This window comes from Theropithecus gelada, chromosome 7b (assembly GCF_003255815.1).
Source record: "Theropithecus gelada isolate Dixy chromosome 7b, Tgel_1.0, whole genome shotgun sequence".
Taxonomy (NCBI): Eukaryota; Metazoa; Chordata; class Mammalia; order Primates; family Cercopithecidae; genus Theropithecus; species Theropithecus gelada.
In genome coordinates, this window is record NC_037675.1 from 75,069,945 (window position 1) to 75,085,287 (window position 15,343).

Genomic DNA, 15,343 nt, shown 5'->3' on the forward strand with positions numbered 1-15,343 from the left:
GAGGCAGGATCCAGGCCAAGAGCTGGTCAGCCGCTGACCCCGCCCCTGCCTGACCCCTGCCCCTTCCACCGCCAAAGACCCCCGGCAAATAGTGTAAACTCAGATCGTAGAGGGTGTGTATTGCTAGAACTCAGTTCCAGAAGGTTTCTCCATGATAATGTCATGACTAAAGTACACAGTTTTTCTGTTTTTGTTTCGTAACTTGATTTTTTAAAACAGTCACTACAGAACAGAATCTAGACCCGTATTTTACAACTTACATAGCTGCTTCATGTATTTTTAAAGACTTTTTATTCCCTCAGAGTGCTGTTTGGGTTTTGTTTTTTTCCTGGGAAGTTGGTGGGGGTGGGAGCTAAATGGCCCACCTCTTTCCCTAGTAAGATTCTGGTCCCTGAGAAGAAGGGAAGACAGCTCGGGTGGCTCTGAAGAGGAAATCTCAGGCCCTAGATGCTACAGGTCATTGTTAGCAACCCCAGCAGCTCCCAGGAAACCAGCCAGGAGCAGCGGAGGGCAGGGCTGGGCGGGCACAGAGTCCTGACTACACCCAGTTCACAGTTTGGCCCGCCCCCAGCACCGGGAATGCCCCTCCCAGGCTATCACTCCTCTGCAGGCTTCCGCAGCTCCCCAGCCCCTGCGCTCCTGGAGCCTGCCTGCCTCCTGTCCGCCTGCGTGACTCACTGAGGGCCCCCTCCCTATCTTTCACTTTCACCCAGCACCCAGAAGGGGAGTAACTTCCTCCTCCATTTCCTTCCTCAGTCCTTGGGCCTTGAAGAGAGTAAAAGAGACCCTCCTCGTGTGCAGCCTTTGTCTTTTCATACATGAAGCTGGAGGGAGAGAGAGGCACAGAGACTAGGATGGCATCCAAGTCACCCTGACCCCCAGTAAGAGGGGAGTGGGGGGATTTGGACAAGAAGTGGAGAGCTGGGGGCTGGAGAAACCACCTTTCTCTAGCTTTTAAACCCTCATTCTCTGACAGTCAACCTAAGTCAGAGCAGGAACCCAAAAGCTAACCCCTACACTAAAAATCACCCTGGGCACCACCATGAAGCTGCAGGATAGGACTGTCTGGCTCCGCCTCTCCGAGGGAACATCAAGCCCACAGAACTAGAAGTGCGTGTCTGCAGAAGCAAGACAGAGGAAGGAAGAATGCGCGCCAGCCTGGCAGGCCCACGTGCCTCCAGGGGGCTGCGAGCCCCTCCAGTGGGCGCTCACACACACTCACGCCTCCCTTCATCACAGCCCTGTCGCCTTGTGAGCCACAGCACTGGCTTGAGGCCTGGAGCAAGGGAAGGTCCACGTGGCAGGTGGGCCTGGATGCACGTGCCAGTGTGAACCTGATGGAGGGCTGCGCCCCCTCCATGGGGATGGCTGCTCAGCACCTCTTACAGAAGGAGATGAGGCGGGGTCTGCGGCTCCAGGACAAGCCTGCTTCTGCCCAGGGCAGGGGCCAGAGGCCAGACGCAGGTCTTACAGGGGCTTACCCACAGCTGTATGGTCAGCCCTGGAGGAGCTGGGCTCAGCTGGGAAGCCTCCCACTCCCACCCTGCACATCAAGGAGGGCCATCATTCAAGACACCACAGCAGCCTCTGAAGCTGAAATGGACTTGCTTTCAAGAAATCAAGGGGCCTGGTTTGGGGAAGGCTGAATCACCCCAGAAGCTTCTTGCTGCAGAGGCCTCTCTGTCACCCTCACTGAAGAGCTAAGGGTGCCAGGGGCATGGACACTCAGGCCTGGAACCCTCAGAGAAGAAAGGTCATTGGCTGGGAGTGGGGAGAAGAGTGGAAGATACTGGCAGCCTGGGAGGAAGGGTGAAGGGGCACACCTAGGCAGCAGGGCACTAAGTAGTGATAGAAGTAATGATGATGATGATGGTGATGGTACACCCGTGCCAGGCAGATCCTACATGCTTTGTATCCTTTAAATTCCCACCATGACCTTATAAGGCAGGTGTTGCGATTTTAACCTCTATTTACAGGTTAGCTAGATGAGGCTCAGAGGGGCCAAGTAAGCTGCCCACAGTCACACATTCATTATGTTGCAGAGCCAAGACTGGAACCCCCCAAGACATCACACTAAGACCCCAGACCCCTCTTCATACACCTCCCTTCCACAGCACACTCCACACCACCTCCAGGCAAGGATTTTCTAGACACAGATATCCCTTCTCACTGGCACTGGGAAGCCCCTTACCCCTGCCTGAACCTTTGGCAGGTACTCTCTCCCATTCTCCCCAAATATGGCTGAGACCCTTGACCCTCCAGGAAGGGAGGGCAGGGAAGGGTCTCACCACAGAGGGTCAGCAGATGTGTGAGGTCTACCTGCAGGGAGGCCTGAAACACTTCCTCCTGCACTGGCCACTCTAGTCCCCGATCTGGGGACTCTCTGGCTCCTGCAACCCCAACCCAGGCTCAGTTGCTGCTGGTGGTGCCTCCAGCTCTCAGACCCCATGGGCTCCTCCCAGCCTGCAACTCGGGGTCAGGACTACACCACTTCCTCTCATTTCTTCTACCCCACCCCCACTGCCCTGTCCCTCAGGTGGAAATCAAACTGCCCTTCCTCACAGTGAGGAAGAGGAAGGAAGACACCTCCAAAGGCTGCTGACCTGTGGGCCTAGTCCCTGAGGTTGCAGGGAAGAGGATGTAACGAGGAACTCCTGCCAGCAGCTCAGCCCTGGGACGAGCTGCAGGGCCTCTGACAACGGATGCAGGAACACTGCAAAAGGAAACCCACAGTCACCACGGGGCCCCAAACACTGCAGTCCGCCCTGTCAGTCTGTTTGACTGTCACGCTCTATTCACTTTTCCCTTCCTCCAGGCTCCTCTCTGCAGCAACCAATCCTTGACCAGACCCACAGGTACCCCTGGGCCAAAGACAAGGCAACAGTCAAGACCAAAGCCTGGGACCTAGCAGGCTTTCAGGAAGTTCTATGGTGAAAAGCACTTGCTCTCTATAGAAGAAAGCAGTGTGCACCAAGAAAAACAAAACACAAAAAACCGTGCTGACCCCACATATATGTTTTGCAGACACATGAGGGGAAGGTGCTGGAAAGGCCTTTGGGTATTCAGTGCTGATGGTGACACCAGCTCTCCCGGGATGTCAGCTCAAATACACACTGCTCCCCAAGGGACATCGGCAGCCCAGCCGCACACCCAACACTAGCTGACCGACCCCAGGAGAAGCCAGTGAGCTATCACCACAGGGCAAGGGGCCAGACTGTAGCCACTGCAGGACCAGGGCCACTCACCTGTCTGCTTGGGGCAATCAGTGTGTCCATTTGAGAAACAAGACTGTTGTGAGTCGAGGTCACACAGGCCAGGGAGGAGATGCCAAGTTGATCTCAGCAGCTGCAGGGGCTCAGCTCTGACCTGGGGGTGACCCGAGGGTCCCTGCCCTTGTAGGCTAATGCTCCAAGCTCCCACTCTTAGAGCCTGGGCAGGCCCCACAAGCTCAGCACTAGGAAGAGGGGAGTCAAAGGTCATGTGTCTGTCACCCAAGGGCAAGACAGGCCCAAACTGAGTCTCCAGGCGAGTCAGTTCCCTGAGCTGTCTTAGGACAAAGTCTAAACTCCCTGCCCTGTCCACAAGTCCCTGCAGACCTTGGCTCCTGCCACCTCTCTCGACAGTCTGTGCTTGAGCCAGGGCCTCCAACGTGCTCTTCTTGCTTTGCTTCCAGGTCTTTGGCCAGGCTGTACCCCTTCCTGGGGACAACTTCTCACGCTTTTCATGAGGCCAGGTCCTATTCATCCTTCAGGCTGCAGACACTGTTTCCACCGGGAAACCTTCCTTGACCCCAGAGCAGAGACAGGAGCTGAACTACAAGCCCCTATAACACACTGTGTATGGCACACTAAATCCCAGGTGCCTGCTTCGTCATCCCCAGCAGACAGCAGGCTCCACGGGACAGGGTTGGCAGACCGTTGTACCTTGGCACTTGGTTTGTATCTGCCTGTCAGGATGCTCATTCAAGACTGCGCCCAAGGTGAGTCAGAGCCACGCCTGGGCAGAGGTGACACAGCCCGCATTCCTGCCCTGGGCTCCTGCCTGCTCCTGACTTCTGGGCTCTCTGATGCACACCAGAGCTCCTCAAGATGCTGGGATGAAGTGAAAAGACCCAGCCCGGGATCCCACCCTACCCCTGGCCCAGGCCCTCTCCACCTATGTGGAACACAAGTCCTTCTCCCTGCTGGCCCACAAGCCACCTGCCCTTGACTGTCACCTGCTGCCCCATACCACATGCTGGCCAGCTGGAAAAGTGCCAGCTCCACTGTTGCCCTCCACCCCATTTTTCTAGGCTTCCACCCCACCTAGACAGTAGCCAGGGACACAAGCCTGTGGTCTGTTTACCTCATGCCCTGACATGGCTGGACCTCAAGACACTAAGGTCTGGCCAGGATGCCAAGGAGCCATAACAAGACCCTGCCACCCCCACCAGAGGAGCACAGCACGGCCCAGCTGGCCCCTTCATTCGGGCTCACATCCTGAAAAGCTCTCTCAGACATTCTGGGTTCTCCAGCTATAGCCAGACTGGGTACGTGGCCTGGAACTGCCATCTTGGGCCACCTAGAGTTGCCCAGGCCCTAGACAAACCTTCCCTCTGGACCCCATCTGCAACGCCACATGTATCCCCACCAACTGGGCCTTCACACACAGGCCAGTGCACCCCATTTCTGCAAGCCACTGGACACAGAAGCCCTATTCTCAAGGGGTTTGCAAACAAGGAGGCTCTGATACAACAGACGTGGATCTGACTCCCGCAAGCGTCATTTTCCCTGGGAGCATGAGAGAGCAGGTAAGAGGCCCTATGGTCGGCCCATTCCCAATCCAGACAGTCCCTGGACCATCACTTCTCTGGACTGAACTTCAGCTCTCAAAAGGAGAACCCAGGCCAACAGGCCAGAGAGTCACGAGTCCCAGGGGTCTCAGCCATCAAGCTGCTCAGGATCAGAAGCTTGGCCAGGGTTCAAGCTGCCTGAAGTTTGAGCTTACACAGTAAAAATGCCAACACTGAAATGCTTTTAAAGGGATGTGTAAGAGAAGAATCCTTTCAGGGCTTATGAGGCACTCTCAGGGTTCCGTCCAGGCTTCTACCTTGATTGCCTCCCTCCCGCAAAGCTCGACAAATGCCCACAGGGTGTCCATGGAAAGCTGGGATCGCCAAGTTTGTTTTGCCAGGATGGGGGAGGTGGGGGGCTGCTAATGCAGAGAGAAAACAGTCATGAACAAAGGCGAAAAGGATTAAGCCTTCAGGCTCAGCTTTTGCCTGCATTGAAGGAACTGCCTGCCTTCCTCCTAGGCAAAGGCTACGAAGAATCACAGGCAGCCCTGGAAAACCCCTTCCAGTAGGACCCAGGGATCCCAGCAGGAGTAGGGTAGAAGCAGGCAGCTGTATGCTTCCTCCGCAGAAGACTCAGCAGATGTTCCTGAGGCCCTCTAGCGAGGGTGTCCTGGGACCACTAGGGTCCTTGGTCTGTCTCCTCAAAACTGTCTCTATGCCCTATGCAGCTCCCATCACTGGAGGCTGCTGCAGCTCCTCCTTCCCCTTCTGGAAGGGCCTGGCTCCCCAGCAGGGCTAGAGCAGGGCTCTCTGAAGTCTGTGCCTGAGTACCCCATGCCAGAGTCTGCCCTGGGCCAAGATACAGATGAGGCCACTCACAGGGGCCTCCCCCACCACACACGCTCCCTGCTGCAGCTCTGCAGGTGGGCCTGCTGCCCCTTCATCCACTCCACAAGCATTTGCTGAACACTTGCTGCAAGCCAGACTCTGGGAGACACAGGAGACACAGAGCTTCCAGGCTGGTGGGGAGACAGACGCACAGAAACACACGCTAATTATAATGCAAGGCAGCCGGTGCAGGGACTAGGGGTAAGCAACCCCTGGGGACAGGCAATCCCTGGGGGAGCTCCCTGACTTTGAGCCTCCCCTAGAGCTGTTCCTTCTGCCTGGAAGCCCTGCTTCCACTCTCACAATCTGCTTTTCCTCAAAGCCTACCTCCTCCAGCTGGCCCTCCAGCACGTATTGTTGTTACTCATTAGGAATCTTCATGCTCTTAGACTACTATCCAATAACGCTTCTTCATCAATTCCCTTCTGTTCCTGCACAGAGCCTGGGAGCAGCAGGGCCTGGAGACAACATGAACCAACACGGAGGGCAGTGGACTGCTGGTCAGGTAACCAACCAGATGTCTGGTCCAGGAGCCGCCACTCACTGGTTCCTGCCTTTGAGGAGCTTAAGAGCCTGGGGTGGGAAGAGACCTGCATCCAGGGACCAAAGAAACACCTTTGTAAAAAGCAAGTGCCACGCGGAACAGCAGCCACAAGGACTAGCTGTATGCCGAATGCGGCAGAGTATCGCTTACCTACATAACCACTTATTCCCAACTGAGAAACGAGGAAAGGCTGGCTCTGAAAGTAACTTGTCCCAGTTCACAGAACTCATGACTGAGGAGTCAAGATTCAAATCTAAGCCTCCTGACCCCAAACCAGGTCTCTCTGTCACTGTGTCAATACGCGTCTGTGTAGATGTCAAGGAGTGGTTCTTAAACCTCAATGTGTGCAATAAAACCCGCCCTGAGAGGCTAGTTAATGGGTCTGGTGCGGTAGGGGTCAAGGGTGGGAAGAGCATGATGGGGAATCTAGGATGCTTCACAAGCAGCCAGGTGGTGCCCAGGCACTGCAGCAGAGGAATGGCTAAAGAGTCACAGCCTGGCATGGTGAAATTTCCCAGGATCCACCACTCCCCATTCCCCAAAGGCACTACCCGCCAGAGTGCTGTGGCCTGCCCAGGAGACATGAGGGGTCGCACAGAGCCCTGAGGGGACTTTGCTCTCAGCCAGTCCTAGGATTAACTGTGGCTCTTACCACATGTGGGACTCAATTGAGTGCCCATGTTTACTGAGCACTTACTATTTGCCAGGCACTGTGCTAAGTCCATTGCAGGCAGCATTTTATTTAACCCTTACTGTTCTGTGTCTCGTTATTTATAGGCCAGGAATGGTATACTCAAAAGTATCTATTTAACACAAAAGAAGACAGTAGTGGAAGAACGAAAGAATAACAAAGACATAAGACATACAGAAATCAAATCACAAAATGGCAGCATAAATCCTGCCTTATTCATAATTACTTTAAATGTGAATGGATTAAATATCTAATTAAAAGGCAGAGGCTGGCAGAATGGACTTTAAAAAAAATATGCAATTATATGGCAGAACGGACTTTTTAAAAAAAGATGCAATTTCTTTAAAAAAAAGAAACCCTTTACATGCAGAGATACAAATAGGTTGAAAGTAATTAGCAGGGCAGGGCATGGTGGCACATGCCTGCAGTCCCAGCTACTCAAGATGCTGAGGTAGGAGAAATCGCTTGAACCCAGGAAGTGGAGGTTGCAGTGAGCCCAGATTGCACCACTGTACTCCAGCCTGGGCAACACAGTGAGACTCTGTACCAAAAAAGAAAAAAGACTCTGTACCAAAAAAGAAAAAGTAAGGGATGGAAAAAGAGATACCATTGTAAACAGTAACCAAAAGACAGCTGGAATGGCTATACTAATATCAGACAAAATACGTGGTGGCAGGCGCCTGTAATTGCAGCTACTCAGGAGGCTGAGGCAGGAGAATTATTTGAACCTGGGAGGAGGAGGTTGCAGTGAGCCAAGATCGCGCCACTGCACTCCAGCCTGAGCAACAGAGCTAGACTCCATCTCAAAAAAAACAAAAAAGAAAAAAGAAAACTATTATTATAGACAAAGAATATTTTATAATGAACAAAAGTGTCCAAACCTCAGGAGGCTATACCAGTTATAGGCATGCATGTACCTAACAACAGAGCCCCAAAATACATGAAGCAAAAACTGTCGGAATTGAAAGGAAAAATAAACAACTCAAATAATAGTAGGAAACTTCAATACTCTACTTTTTTTTCATTTTATTTTATATATACACATGAGAGAGAGAAAACACTCTACTTTCAACAACAAACAGTACAACTAAATAGAAGATAGACAAGGAAACAGAAGATTTAGACGCTATAAACCAATTAGACCTAGAAGACCTATATAGAACACTCCACCTAACAACAGCAAAATACACAGGAATACACACTCTTCTCAAAAGCACACAGATACTGCAGTCGTAGGTGAACTGTTGTCTTTGTTTCTTTTTAAAAAAGAACAGGCCCAGTGCAGTGGCTCATGCCTGTAATCCCAAAATTTTGGAAGGCCAAGGCGGGAGGATCACTTGAGCCCAGGAGCTCGAGACCAGCCTGGGCAACAAAAGGAGACCGTGTCTTTACAAAAAATAAAAAAATAAAAAAAGAATTAGTTGGGTGTGGTGGCCACTATAGGCTATAGTCCCAGCTACTCAGGAAGCTGAGGCAGAAGGATTGCTTGGGCCCAGGAGGTTGAGGCTGCAGTAAGCCGTGTTCATGCCTCTGCAATCCAGCGTGGGTGAAAGACCAAGATCCAGTCTCAGAAATTTTTTTTTTTTTTTTTAGACGGAGTCTCGCTCTGCCGCCCGGGCTGGAGTGCAGTGGCCGGATCTCAGCTCACTGCAAGCTCCGCCTCCCGGGTTCACGCCATTCTCCTGCCTCAGCCTCCCAAGTAGCTGGGACTACAGGCGCCCGCCACCTCGCCCGGCTAGTTTTTTGTATTTTTTAGTAGAGACGGGATTTCACCGTGTTAGCCAGGATGGTCTCGATCTCCTGACCTCATGATCCGCCCGTCTCAGCCTCCCAAAGTGCTGGGATTACAGGCTTGAGCCACCGCGCCCGGCCAGAAAAAAATAAAAAAAAAAAAACACCACCACACACACACGGAACATTCTCTACAAAAGATCATTATTAGGCCATAAAACAAGTCTCAACAAATTTAAAGGGACTGAAATCACTCAAAGTATGTTCCCCAATCAAAATGGGCTGAAACTGGAAATCAATAACCAAAGGAAATTTGGGAAACTTACAGGAAACGAAGGTTAAAAGTAACTCGCCAAGTTCTCTCAGCTCAGAAAGGCCCCTCCCTCCTCAGCCCATGTTCTCCACACCTGTATCACAGCCCTAGGCAGCTGCAGAGCTCAGACTTTTGCAAAGGCCTGGGTAGCCCCTCTCCCAGACACACACTGAACCTGACCCCAAGCTTGATCCCGACAGCAAAACAACTAGGGGATGGAGAGGCCTTTGGGACTGCAACAGCTTGTCAGGCAGTCCTGTTTTTCCCTGGGAAAAATGGCCACAGGCAAATATTTCCACTTCCGTGACCAATCTACAAAATATCCAAAAGACAGATCCTTCCCAAAAGAAGGGAGCTAACAAGTACTTCCCTGGGCTGGGTCCTTCACATATTCGAATCCATGCTTATAAACCTCCTATGGAGGAGTCTTATGTCCCCATTCTCCAGAGGGAAGTTGAGGCTCTGCTGTTACAGAGCCAGAAGCAAGATTCAAAACTTTATTTTGTGTCTTCAAAGTCCTTGCTCTTTCCACCACCCTCCCAGAAAAATCTGAAATCTACACCTGTGGGCCTCAGAAGGAATGCTACACTTGAGAACTTCACAAAGCCAGCTCCTTCCCAGAGCTGCTGCTCTTCCCTGGGGGCATTTCCAAGCACAGCATGGTCTATTAACACTCTTCTTAAGAAATAATCCTAGCCCCAGTCAGCCAGAAAGAGGTTCCCCTCTAGACGGGGGGGGGGGGGGGGGGGGGGGGGGGAAAAACCCCTGCCCCCGCCCGGGGGGGGGGGGGAGGGGGGGGGGGGGGGGGGGGGGGGGGGCGTATCTGTAAAAGCCCCTGAAGCCCCTGGAAGCCAAGAGAGCCCAAAGGGTGTTGGGGACTGCAGAGGTTAGCTGGAGGCTGCAGGCTCAGCACCGTCTCACTCTGGAATAAAAGCCTCCATGCCACATGGAGAAAGGTGGCTTGGGCCTCTCTTCAGAGCCAACTGGCAAAGCAGGGCCCAGCTGGGAAAGCTGAACAGATTCCAAATATCAAGGGATGTCAATGTTTACCTACTCCAATTCCTCGGTCCACAGAGCAGTCCAGAGAATGAAATAAACTTGCCCGAGGACACACAGCCAGGAGCAAAATCAAGGACTCCAATAACAATGCTTCATGCCTCCATTTAGGCAGGTCCCACCACTTGGCAAGACACTAGGCAAAGCATGGAGCCAAGGTTTATCCCAACATCACACAAACAAGGCTTCATCAATACCTCCAACATTTCCACTGGGGGTGCTACTATATGCCAGGCATGGTGCTAAGCACACTACATGTAGTATCCTGTGGAATCTTCTCACAGAAAGGTAGATATTAGCATTATTATTTTTGTAGAGATGGAGTCTCACTTTGTTGCCCAGGCTGGTCTTGAACTCCTGGCCTCAAGGGATCCTCTCAACTCAACCACTCGAAGGGCTGAGATTACAGACGTGAGCCACCACACCAGGCCATCAAGGTAGGCATTATTACTCCTCCTTTCTAAACAAGAAATCTGAAAAGACCTGAGGTCAAATCACTTGCCTAAAGTCACAGCAGTATAGAGGCAAGGCCAGGACTGCCACCTAGGCCTGCCTGTTCTGCAAACTTCCTCCCGCCAGAGTTTCAGACTTGGGCGTCACACCAGGCTGCCTGGGATAGAACAGCAGCAGCCTCTGGGTTGCTCATGTCTGCTCCCTGGAGAGCAGCTTCAGCTGGCCTGAAAACCACCATGATGTTCTGAGATGTGGCTGGTCAGGTAAGGTGGGTGGGAGAGGCCGGGCAGGTGAGTGGCTTTGAAGATGAAGAGGTTATAGGTGATTACCTCCAGTGGGCCAACCTGTGGGGGGCTCGGCATCTTTGCCTAAAAGGAAGCCACACCCCTTCCACACCCTCCAACCCCACAACTGAGGTTAGCCAACAGCTCTTTAAAAATAAAGCCAGGCCGGGTGCAGTGGCTCACATTTGTAATCCCAACACTTTGGGAGGCCGAGGTGGGCAGACCACCTGAGGTCAGGAATTTGAGACCAGCCTGACCAACATGGAGAAACTCTGTCTCTACCAAAAATACAAAATTACCCGGGCATGGTGGCACAGGCCTCTAATCCTAGCTACTCGGGAGGCTGAGGCAGGAGAATCATTTGAACCCAGCGCATGCCTGTAATCCCAGCTACTCGGGAGGCTGAGGCAGGAGAATTACTTGAACCCAGGAGGTGGAGGTTGCGGTGAGCCGAGATCGTGCCACTGCACTCCAGCCTGGGCAACAAGAGCAAAACTCCATCTCAAAAAATAAATAAATAAATAATGCCTTCGGCCAGGCATGGTGGCACACGCCTGTAATCCCAGCACTTTGGGATGCCAAGGTGGAGGGATCGTTTGAGGTCAGGAGTTCCAGACCAGCCTGGCCAACATGGTGAAACTCCATCTCTACTAAAAATACAAAAATTAGCTAGGCATGGTGGCGGGCGCCTCTAATCCCAGCTACTCGGGAGGCTGAGATAGGAGAATTGCTTGAACCCAAGAGGCAGAGGTTGCAGTGAGCCAAGATGGTACCACTGCACTCCAGCCTGGGCAACAAGAGCAAAACTGTACCTCAAAAAATAAAGTCTTGACTCTCCCCTGCTTGTCAGATAACCCAAGTCCCCATGGAGTCCAAGCTCCAGTCCCTTCTCCTGCTACCCTGAGGTCTGGGTCAAATCAGCTCTCTGCTTGGGTTCCCCATTCAGGACACTGAGCATCAGCCCCCAGCCACAGCCTCCCACATCTCCGCATGGTGCTCTCAGAGTGTTGCTTCTCCCAATAACTTAACTTCCTAAATAAAATCTGTTCATCGCACATCCCGAGTAGAGGAGACAGAGGTGCCCACTCATTCCAAAGATCATTTGTCCAAGGCTCATAAAACCAAGTCCTCAAAGGTAAAATGACCTGCCTAAGGACACATGGCTGACGACCTGGGTAGAGCTACAGTGAGGGCCTCCCAGGTGGATGTTCTCACACTTAGCATCCCTCAGACCTGGCATTGCCAGGTCCTTGACATTCGTCTGGGGGAGGTAAAGCAAGGAGTATAGTATGTGTGTCAAACCTACCAAGTCTTCATCAACCCATGATTCCTCGTTGGTCAGGGTTGGAAAGGGCCAAGACCCACCTGATGCCTGGGGGTTAGATGGGTCAGTGTGTGGCAGAGTGGTATGAGAGTAAAAAACGGGGGAAATATGGCTCCCCAGTACGTGCCAAGTGACCAGGAAGCACAAAAATTTGCCACCAGCAGAGGGGGGAGTCTCAGTGTGGCTGCCTGGGGCCTCCTAGAAGGGCTGCAAAGTGGGCACAGAGAGACACCCATTTGACTCCAGAGCCATCACATCAGCCTCACGTCCTTCCTCAGGTCCTGGTCAAGATGCAAGACTTTTGCCAAAGGCTCACGCATTCTTTGCATTTCTCCAGTCTCTGAGCAGCTGCTGCAGGGCCTTTTCTCCTATGTTGATTTATTCTTTATTGTTCCTGAAATATACCCAGAGGCTTTTGGCACAGCATGCGGGCACAGCAGAGCATCCAGCCCAAGCCCCAAGTACACACCAACCAGGCTCTCTGGGACCGGGGCCAAGCCAGCTGGAATGATGGGCCCCAGGTCAGACCCAGCAGCCAAGAAGGGAGACCAAAGATACCACCTAGCCCCAGTCTTTGATCCCCAGAACTGTTCTCAGTACCTCAGAGGCTGGGATACCTTTAGCGGGGAGGAGACACTTGGGAGGTCCCCAGGAAACCCACAACTAAGCTGAAACCAAGCCTTTCCCCTCCTCCTGTGCATGTGCCTGGCCAGGCAGTCCCCAGGTCCACAGCTGAGTCCTCCACAGAAGGGCCTCAGGGCTCAAGGCTGGGCTCCTGGCTGCCCTGTGAAGCACCTGGAGAGGGAGGCAGCAGGGAGGTCTTCTCCACCCTTCCCAGCCCAAAATATCTCCCGTATCAGCCAGTCTAATGGTGCCCGAATTCCTACTATCAGCACTTCATACCAAGAATCAAAGTATTGTTCCCTGTGCACAGGAAAATAGCTGGAGGAAGTGTGGGAGCTGCAAGGTAAAAGAAGTCAGGGGCAATGTGTGCTGGCTTCTCCAATCACCAGCCTCTGCAAGCCTGGGGATCCCTACTGGTGAATGGGCACAACAGTTTCATCTTCGTTATTGTGGGACACAACGAGGTAATACACAGATGAAGTGCCACCTGGCACAGGGTATGCACTCAATAAATGTGATTCCTGTCTCCCTTGCTGGGTAGGGGTGGTTCAGACATCGTTATCAGTCTTTTAACACCTTGGAGGAAATGAATGGTCCGACTCTTCCAGTTCCACAGCTGGCTGAGAGCAGGGCTGGCCAGGCAGGGGCAGGACAGGGAGACTCAAAAGTCCTAGCAACAGTGTGGGGCTCTGCAGGCACGCACAGCTTCTGGCCTACAGACCCAGGAGAGAGAGGTCTGGCGAGAAAGTCCAGAGGGCACCCAGCAGAGGCCTCCTTTAAACTCAGCTATGCCAGCAGGGCCTGCCTACAGGGATACAGGGGGATGAGGGTACTTCCCAGATAACACCGGCAGAGCTTCCAGGCCCACAAGGAGGAGCCGCCACCCTCCTTTGCTCACTCTAATAAAAGCAATAAAGGGGAAGGTGCAATGGCCAGAGGGAGGCTGAGGAAGGGCTGCAGGAAGTAGAAGGGACTCCCGTGTGGCAGAGACACAGGGCCTGCAAAAAGCAAGCAAGCCGGCTCAGAGGCCACCACAGTAAATGTCCCACAAGTGGAAGTGCCTGCCTGGTTATTTTGGGCGCCTCTTCTGCCCAAAGCCAGCAAGGAAGGGCAGCTGCTAGCAACATGGAAGGGCTGTTTACACTCAAGTGTGCAGGCACTGCAACAGGGGCAGAAAGCACAACTAGCAGCCACCATGCAGACAGGCCCCTGCTCCCGTTTTTCCCCTCCCAACTGTCCCCTGTTGCGTGCTGCACAGCTGACAGAGTGTGGGTACTTCTGCTTTTACTCAGATCCAGCCTCCCAACCACAGGACTCACTCACGCACACGCAAACAAATAAATAACTATGGAGCCAGCTGAGGACTGAGCCACACCCAGGAGTCAAGACAGTATTCCTTTGGATTCTTCCTGCACTCAAGCTGCCCTCCCAGCTTCCAAACTGGGAGGAGCAGTGACCAGGCACGGGACACAGGAGCAGTTCCTTTCCACCTTCCCAAAGTGAAAGTGGAGACAGTCTTCGGAACCTCAAGCATCTCACCACCTCTCAAAGCTTCCCCATTTGAAAATGCAGGATTTGGACTAGATATCCCAAATGGTTTCCCAGCTCTGGAATGACTCCCTGGAGGCCAGGACTATGACCCGAGGCCAGCTGGGGCCTCAGACAGAGGAAGGCCAGGTCAGGAGGAGGATCTGTGCCACAGCTCACGTGAAGTCTCGGGGTTGCAAGTTATCACTTAAGCCTGTTTCTGAGCTATGGGGGCCTTACCTACTAAAGAAATGGCAAGTTCTGGCAACAGTAAACTGGATAGGGGCCTCTGCGCAACTACTGGGAAAAGCGGGGGACCAAAATATCTCACCATTTTCCTTCTTGCCTGGATTCCAATTCCCCAGAGAAGCTGGGCAGCTTTAGAGAGAAGCCCCTTCTGGCTGGCTACAAGCCTACTGTAGCTCACTCTCTCCATCCAAGCTTAACTGGGATAAACTTTGCCCTGGGCTCCTCTCCCCACTCTCCTTCCTTCCCAGGACTCCTAGAGGAAGCAGCACTGCCTGGAAAAAATGCTCTCACCATGAGAGCTCCCTGTGGCTGGGAGAAAGGCAGAGGGAACAGGGAGCACCTTCCCTGGCTGGCCACAGCACGAGGCTGTGTTCCAGGAAGAGCAAGAGCGGCTGCCAGGGAAGCCTCAGCCCCAAGCCCCGGCTCTTCCCCACCAGCTCTTCCCCACCAGCCGAGAATGACAGCCAGCAACTGCAGCCCTCAGGGAGACCCCCAGCCCCACCCTAGCACAACTCCAGCTCTCCTCTGACAGTGGTAACTTTCTTCTTATATAATTCTTGGTGTTTCCTTCACCGTTGCACCTAATTTTAATGGGTAAAACAGCCAAATCAGTCTTTGGAGGAAAAACTCCCACCCTTGGCTCTAGCCAAACCTCCCCTGAGGTCACACTGCAAGGCTTCAGGTGAAGCAAACAGGGGACTTTTCTTCCTTGGCTGAGAAAGCAGCCTTCCTCCTGCCCACCCATGTGAGCAGCTCAGCCTGGGGCCTGGGCGGGTAGGTTCCGGAGAGCATAATCTGATCTCTGGGAAGCTAGGCCCTCAGCCCTCGGCTGCAGGGACACAGTCCCTCTCAAAGGCACACAGACACCGGGTCTGGGCCACATGT

The 15,343-nt window shown here is 53.0% G+C and overlaps 1 protein-coding gene across 3 annotated transcripts in view; it reads right to left on the reverse strand.

Annotated features, from left to right (window-relative positions):
* Positions 1-15,343, reverse strand: part of ELMSAN1 (ELM2 and Myb/SANT domain containing 1) — a 72,883-nt gene that overhangs the window by 27,307 nt on the left and 30,233 nt on the right. The gene's annotated exons all lie outside the window — the stretch shown is intronic.